The sequence below is a fragment of the Felis catus genome, chromosome E2 (assembly GCF_018350175.1).
Source record: "Felis catus isolate Fca126 chromosome E2, F.catus_Fca126_mat1.0, whole genome shotgun sequence".
Classification (NCBI taxonomy): Eukaryota; Metazoa; Chordata; class Mammalia; order Carnivora; family Felidae; genus Felis; species Felis catus.
In genome coordinates, this window is record NC_058382.1 from 59701448 (window position 1) to 59709747 (window position 8300).

General features: G+C 49.2%; 1 long non-coding RNA gene across 2 annotated transcripts; it reads left to right on the plus strand.

Annotated features, from left to right (window-relative positions):
• LOC123382212 lies at positions 1-7524 on the plus strand. Of its 2 annotated transcripts, none has more exons than XR_006590245.1 (2): positions 1-77; positions 6594-7524. It is a non-coding gene; the product is annotated as an uncharacterized LOC123382212 (long non-coding RNA). The 2 variants fall into 2 exon arrangements; XR_006590244.1 differs by lacking the exon at positions 1-77 and adding an exon at positions 667-753.
• The last annotated feature ends 776 nt before the right edge of the window (positions 7525-8300 follow it).

Below are 8300 nucleotides of genomic sequence, written 5' to 3' on the forward strand. Positions count from 1 at the left end.
TGCCATTCCTGGTTCATCTGTTTCCCCCACCCTGCTCTAGCATATGTACATAATTCTTCGGGACTATTTTAAAGCAAGTAAGTTATGGATTTTATATATATAAGTAATCAATAATATACATATATATTGTTTTGCCTGGTCATGAGGTAATGCATGCTCCTTGTACAGAGATTATATCTCAGTAGAAAATGATCTAGAACTCACAAAGAATCTCACTTCTCAGTCATAACCAACGTCAACATTTGAAAGTACATCTTCCTAGACACTGTTGTATTCATATGTATTTATGCACACCCATTTTTACAGGAGCAGTCTACTCTCCACAAAAATAGGGCTGTTCTCCACATTTTGCGATCTCTTCTTTCCACTTAACAACATATTCCAGATGTCTTTGCCTGTCACGGACTCTCTTCCAAGCCCTGGTTTTCAAGGGCAGCCCAGAATCCCTTTGTTTGGGCGTACCGCAAAATTTTCTACTAATCCCCTATTGCTGGACATTCAGATTATTTCTGTTCTGCTGGCTGAGTTTCAGAAGGCAGTTCTGCTTATCCTGGACCTTGCACCAGGCTGAAACCCGACCTGCCTCCTCCAGGTCCCCCATGTGTTTCCGAGAAGTACGAGCAGGGCTAAAGCGGAGGAGCTGGATGGCTTCCCAGTGCCATCCCAATCAAGGCTTCACCGCCTGGCTTGAAGTCTCAAGATACAGAACACACCCAGACGCAAGTCGGGGTGAAAAACACATTTCAAAGGCAGGTAACGTATTGTTTGGGTGACAAGGTGTAACTCTGAAATATGGGAGGATTCTTTTCAAACAAACACACCAGAGCTCACCCAGCCCAGTAAAGCTTTCTCCTTCAAGGTGCTCACCCCAGAAGGCCAGCTCCTGTTGTGATAAAACTATGATGGCTTGAAAATATACATGTGAACTCCTCTTTTAAAGCTGCCTCCACAGTCTGTGTAAATAGTTTTTGGAGACACTGTAGGCCAGGAAGTCTTTGTGCTTCAAGGTGGATTGACATCTGGAAACGGTCCATACTGCAGACAGAAGAGTCTACTATGTCTGGTTTGAGCAGAAACAGATTTATTAAGTTACAGCAGGGGCCTCAGAGTGTCTGGCAGGATTGGAGAACAGATGTGGACACCATTTTTGTATCTTCCTCTTTTTTTTTAATGAATTGCCTGTTCATGTTTTCTGCACATTTTTCTATCAGGTTTTGGGTCTTTGTTTCTGTCAATTCCTAAGAGTTCTTTATATATTAGAGCTATAAAAGCCCTTTATCTGTGATTTATGTTGAAAATATTCTGTCCCAGTTTGTCAGTTGCCTTTGACTTCATTTATTGTGTTTTTACCTTGAAAAAAAGTGTATTTTTGTGATCATTTTTTGCATCTGGATTTTAAGTGGTGGTTAGAAGACCCCTCCCTACACCCAGGTTATAAACAAATTAATCTGTGTTCTCTTGTATTATGTATATGGTTTCATTTTTTTTTTCATGTTCAGGTCCCTGAACCATTTGGAGTTTATTCTTATGCACAGCATGAGGTATTTGCTTTTGAAACCCAGTATTATTAAATGTATCAATTACACCAGGGGTTGCAAATTAAAATGCTTTAAGGCCAGGCAGAAAGTAAATGAGTGAAGGTATGTGGTATAATAAAATAGGGTGAGGTTTGTAGGTGGTCAGGGATTAGATTTAAAGCGCGCGCGCGCACACACACACACACACACACACACACACACACAGTGGGTGTGTTAGTTTCCTATTGCTGCCGTAGATAAATTATCACAAACTTCGTGGCTTATAACTACAGCATGTATCCTCTCATGGCCCCGGAGATTAGAAGTTTGGAATCCAGGGGGCAGGGGGGCAAGGTAGGCTCCTTCTTAAGGCTCTGGTTAAGAATATATCCCAGGCCTCTCTCCCAGCTCCTGGTCGCTGCTGGCAATCCTTGGTGCTCCTCGGCTGTAGCCACATCACTCCAGCCTCTGCCTCCATCTTCAGGTGGTTGCCTTCCTATCTCTGTGTCCAATTCTGTGTCCACCTCTTCTGACAAAGACCCCAGGCATTGGGTTCGAGGCCCACCCGATCCAGTGTGACCTCATTTGATTACATCTGCAAAGACCCTATTTCCAAATAACGTCACATTCATAGGTGCCAGGTAGACCTGAATTTTGGGGGGACATCACTCAACCCAGAAGAGTGAGGGAAAAGCAGAGCTGTCTGGAGCCCCCCGCAGCCTGCGTGCTCAGAGCTTGAGCCCCTTAGGCTGCTGTTGGGGTCATCTACACCTAGCAATAACGAGTCGCTGTATTAGGAAACTCAGCACACTTCATTCTGAGAATCAGTCTTGAAAAGCATTGACAGATTGTCACTTGAAAATGCCCTGAAAAAAAGGAAAAAGAAATCTGATGGCCAATTCTCCCAAATGTGAATAGATGGCCTGCCCCACAGCCAGTAGAAAACAAGTTTGTTCAGTATGAATATTAGGGCTTCCCCTTGGAGGCCAGGTCTCTTGTTACGTTTTTTCCTTCAGAGTAAGAGGTGAATTTCTACAGATTCCTCTGTGCTGAAAGAGGGACCATTTCATACCAGAGAAGGAGGAAGGTGGTGTCTCCCCTGCCTAGAGATGGGGGAGGGGGCTCTCTTGCAGCTAATGTCCCTGTCAGACCTCCCAGGGTAGGCAGAATTCCCAGTCTTTGCTTATCTAAACACTAATCTAAGTGAAGAGATTTTGCAGATGTAAAGTCCCAAGTCAGGTGACCTTGACACACAGAGATTACCTGGGTGGGCCTGGCATAATCAGGTGAGCCTTAAAAGTAGAGAGTTTCCTCTGGCTGCTGGCAGAAGGGGTGTCAGCAGCGTTAGAAGCGTCAGGAAGACATATGGTATCATTGCTGCTTATAAAACAGACAGGGCCGCATGGGAAGGAAGAAAAAGGTGGTCCTGACCTATAGCCAGTAGGACACAGAGACCTCAGACCTGTAGCCTCAAGGAGGTAGATTCTGCCACGGGCAAGAACCCAGCCACCAAAACCTTGACTTCTGCCCATTAGACTCTGAGCAGAGATTCCGATGGGTCTGTTCAGATTTCTGGCCCACAGAACTTCCAGATGATACATGGGTATTGTTTTAAGCCTCTAAGTTTGTGGTGACTGGTTATACAGCAGTACAAATTAATCTACTTCTGCTTTTGTTGAAGGTCTGGGGGCAGGGACACTAAGAATGGGGAGGGAAAATGGAGACGTGGGATTGGATAATCCCATTCTCCCTCCTGCTGAACCCTCCCACCCACCCATGAGAATTTCAGGCCCTTGCGTGAGACATAGAGACACCAAATGAATGGGGCTTGGGGTGTCCTTGGTGGCTTCAGAGGTTGATGGAAATCAGACATATGTCCCCTCTTCTTATGCTTAAGCAGTTACTGAAGACGAGGGAGATTGGTGGGTCTAACCACATTTTATCCTGGTGTTTTATAGGTTCGTAGGACCAGGAGGAATCCTGGTATTTAACATAATTAACATAATCAATTCCCCCTTTGGGGTAACATCCCGGAAAATTGCATCCTGCCTGCCCCCCCCCCCCCAAAAAAAAGCAAGTGGCAAAGTTTTTTCTCTAGGTGCACCTAGCTTTGGGCAAGTCACTTCCCCCTCCCAGGAGCTCCTACTCATAGACTTGGAGGCAGCGGGCATGAAACATGTGGCTTGTAGCAGGTGCTCAATAAACGTTAGCAGTTGGGTTGTTATGACCGTCAAGTGTAACGCCTGTTGCACTTGACCCCACCCCCATGTCGCTAAGCTGCATGACCCAGGGCAGCTCTTCCAAGTGCCCTTTCCTCATCCTGTCACAAAAGTGAGGACTAGAGAAGGAGCTCGCACAGCTCCGGCCACACAGGCACTTCACCCGGGCACAGGTGCCCGCTGCCAGAGCGGAGCCTTGCCTGGAAAGGTAACCCCAGGAGCCCTGAGCGTTGAGAGGCCACGTGGATGGCAAGTGCTAGGTTTCGGGTGGGGGTTAAGGTCCGTGCTGAGCAGGGCAGTTCAGGGGCTTGAAAACCATTTTGTCTCTGGCAGGCTCTGGGACTCCTGTGTCCCAGAAAACCCTCCGGCGGGAGGAGGAGAGGTCAGTGCCTGCAGCAGAGGACTCTAGAGGGCCTCTGATGGAGAGGGGGTGTGAGGAAGGAGCAGGGGGGTCAGAAAGGCCCTACTCAGGCAAGGCTGGCCCGAGGCCGTGGGAGCAGAGGTGTGGGGGGACGGTCTAATCTTGGAAGAAGGCATCTTTGTCCCTCTAAAGGGAACAGGTGTGGTCCTTTACCTTCCCTCGCAAAGAAGACAAAAGGCAGACACGGGTCTCTGTTAATGGTTAAACTGTGTCCCCCTAAAACATGTCTTGGAGCCCTAACACCCAGTACCTGTGAATGTGACCTTATTTGGAAGTAGTGTCTTTGCAGATGTAATCAGGTTGAGTGAGGGCATTTGGGTGGGTCCTAACCCAAGGACTGGTGTCCTTCTAAGAAGAGGAGACACATGGGAGAGGCCATGTGAAGCTAGGGACAAAGACTTGGGGACGCCTGGAGCCCCTGGGAGCTGGGATAGGCAAGAAGGACCCTCCCGTAGAGCCTTTGGAGGGAGCAGGGCCCTGCAACACCTTGACTTTGAGCTTCTGGCCTCCAGAGCTGTGAGGCTCTGCTGTTTGAAGCTCTACCCCCGTGTCCCGGCTCCCCGTCTGTGGTGCTTTGTTACGACAGCTACACAATACGGACCTGGTCTCCAAGGCAGGGGTGGGGACAGCCTCTTGGTAGATGTGCAGCATGGCTGGGTGAACTACCAGAAAGCCCTTCCCAGTTGTTCTCCCACTGGCTACAAAGGTTGGAAAACAACACTTTCCCATGCCTGGCTTCCCTTGTATCCAGGAATAACCTTGTGATCCAGTTCTGGCCAGTAAGACTCAAGTCAAAGCCTGACGAGGGGTTTCTGGAAAGTGACTTCTCTCGCAGAGGGGAAATGTGTCAGGCAATCCTCTTTGCCCTCCCCATCAGAGCATTCTGGAACACAGCACAGCCATGGTGGTGGAGGCCTTGTTTCCTTGTGATGACACACACGAGGGAGACTCACCCAGACCTTGTGCCTGGCACCACCCAGGCACAAGCTTCTTGTTTGAAAAATAAACCCACGTTTGTTCAAGTGAGTTGGGCCCTCTGCCACCTGCTGCTGAATACCTTCTTAGCCGATACGGTGGTTTGCCCGCAGGGGCCTTCCCAGACCCATCTCCCCTCCGGTGGACCAGAGAGGTTGAGGGCAGACACTCCAGAAGTCAGAGTGAGCAGATTCCAATCCTGGCTCTCACCCCCAGCTTGCCCCGTGTCTCCCTTCCTCTGCAAGATGGAGGTAAAAGGTACCTACTTGAAGAGGCGGCTGGAGAATTAGGTGAGAGCCTGCTCAGCAGGTGCTCAAGACGTGGTGGCTGCCAACATCTGTAGGAGCATCTCCATCCTGTGGTCTGCTGAAGACAGGAGCCCCGCAACACATGCGTTGCTGTAAACATCGGAAACGGCCGGGGTGAGCGGTATCCACGTCACCTGGACTCTGAACAAGCTCTTGCTGCCGAATGAGTGCCCTTGAGCTGACTGTGTGCGTGTGTGTTTGCAGCACAGACAACCCCCAGGTTGGCCCAAGCCATTTCCACGACAGAGAACAAAAATGGCAGCATATCATCCCAGCTGCGGTCAATCATCATAGCTGCGGTGGGCTCCGTGCACAGGACACAGAGTGGCAAGTCACTTTTAAAGGACAGACAGCTAGCAAGTGACAGAGCTCGGCCTTGTGTTTGGGAGCTCACTGTGCCTCCTGCCAAGCCCAGCCAAGCTAAAGGTTTTGGCACCAAAGGAGGGAAGGCCGAAAGAAATGCCAGGGGACAAAGCACTTTCACGCCTCATTTAACCCTTGTGACATGCCTTTGAGATCAATAGATCGTTATCCTCACCTGGCAAAGGAGGCGACTGAGCCTTGAGGAAGGAGAGCTGAGCGGATGCGGGCGGAGCAGGGCTAGAACCAAGGGTTCCTGACCCCCAGTCCTGCCGCCCTGTCCCCCCTGGAATGGCTGCAAATGGAGGCTGAATAGAGATGACAACCCTGTGGGTGAGGAAGGTCATCATAGGGCATCTCTTCAACACGGCTCAGGTGACCTTGGAGTCACGGAGCTCACGCTCGTGGAGACCTGCCGGAGGCTGTGTGCTTTGCATTATTTCCTTCGATTCTCCTTTCGCAGATGAAGAGACTGTGGTTCAGAGAGGCCACCTGCCCTCTGCACACCACCTGCAAGGACAGATCCCACGTCCGGTCCACTGTGTGACCCTAGTCGCATTGGATGTTTCCTGACCGAGTGGAGGCCTTGCCCTCACATGTTAACCACGGCAGCTCTGGTGCGCGGTTGTGTTTGCTCGTATGTGTAATGTGTATTTGACTTCAGCTTTAGATTCTGTCTGAAGAGTGGTTTCTGAAGCTGACCGTTTTTTGAAGCCACTGGTCCATAGGTCACATGTGTGATTCTTTTCATGCATTGGCTCCTTGGCACTGAGACTTCCTCTTTCTTACGCAGGGACAGCTTTCCACGTGGACATCTGTACGCAACTCTCAGAACCATCCCTGGCTGTGAAATACGGTAAGGCCATGCCAGCGTGTCCCAAGGGAAGTTCAGTCCTGTTGGCACACGTCTGTTGGCACCTTAATTAAACTATAAGCTCCCTGAGAATAGGGACCGACCGGTCTGATAAGTTTTTGTCATTTTGAGTTTCCAGCTCTAGATGGATGCCTTGTATACAGAAGGCACTCGCTAAGTGTTTGCTGATGGTCGTTGCGACTTCCCAAATAAGTTTTTGCAATGCTGCTTCTAGAGCTCTGCCTTTTCCTCTGTAGAGATTGTGGTACCGTGCTGATTTCTCCAGTGAGTACAGAATCTTGTCTATCAGGGATGATTTATTATGTGTAATTATGTTTCTGACCCTTGCAGAGTGGAATTTTTTCCCAAAATATTGGTACTATTTCCTTGTAACATAGCCTGAATCCCAGGACAGGAAAGACTTGATCCGAAGAGAATGTGGTGGTCATGTGAGGTTAACTTCTTCATCAGCAGATGAAAAAGGAGATAAAGGGACCATCAGGGGTCATCCAGCCAGTTCACTTATCAACCTGCCTTTGGAGGCTGATTCCTAACATAGAAAATAGTTGGTATGATTCACAACTTCTTCAGATGTTTTTAATGTTTTTTATTTTTGAGAGAAAGAGACAGAGGGTGAGTGGGGGAGAGGGAGAGAGAGAGGGAGACACAGAATCCGAAACAGGCTCCAGGCTCCAAGCTGACAGCACAGAGCCCGACGTGGGGCTCGAACCCGCTGACCGTGAGATCGTGACCTGAGCTGAAGTCGGACGCTTAACCGACTGAGCCACCTGGGTGCCCAACAAAGTCTTCAGATTTTGGATCAACTGTGTTTGGCCAAGTTTTTCTGTATTAAATGTATGATAACATTTTACGATAACGTGTTCTCGATAATGTGATGTTATCCATGTAACCTGCTAACTAGCAGGTCAGAAAATCCTGAGACATGAAGGATCCAGAATTGGTTCATGCACTGTCTCGTGGACACCACTGAGGACCCAGCCTCTTTCTGTCTATACATTGCGCCCTCCTCAGGGTGTTAGCCTTGACCTTAGGCTGGTTCTCCTCAGGCTAACAAGTGCCTGCAGCTGTTCCAGGCATCACATCCAGCTTCCAACAGAAGGAGAAAGATTATCTTTCTTTGCGTATCAAGTTTAAGGGGGAAAAAAGTCTTTCACTGAAGCCCCTCTGCTCATTGGCTAGGTTGTGTCATATATCCACTGAAACTAACCACAGACAAGAGGGCTGGAGTCCTCGTAATGGCCCTTGATCAATCAAGATATGCCTTCTGGGACTGGAGCCTGCCTCTCCTGAAGCCCATACATGTACAGAGTGTGTAGAAACTGAACAAAATCAGGGGTCTCTTTGCAGATGAGGATGGTGAGGCTCAGGTCACCTGTGGTACACTCTAACTGAGATCTGTCCGACCCCAATTATGTCTCCAACGGACCACACTGCCACGTTACGTGAGGTTGTTGTCACCCTTTATCATAAACGCACTGGGCATCACCTTCCACTAGAGCCAGCTTTTGATCAGGTACGTGCTCCGTAATCAGCCATTTCACAGCTGGGCAGATACAGCCAGGCCAGGTTCCCGCATTGTCCGGAGGCCAGGTCTGCCGGGTTAATCTCCTCGTCGCCGGGAAGGAC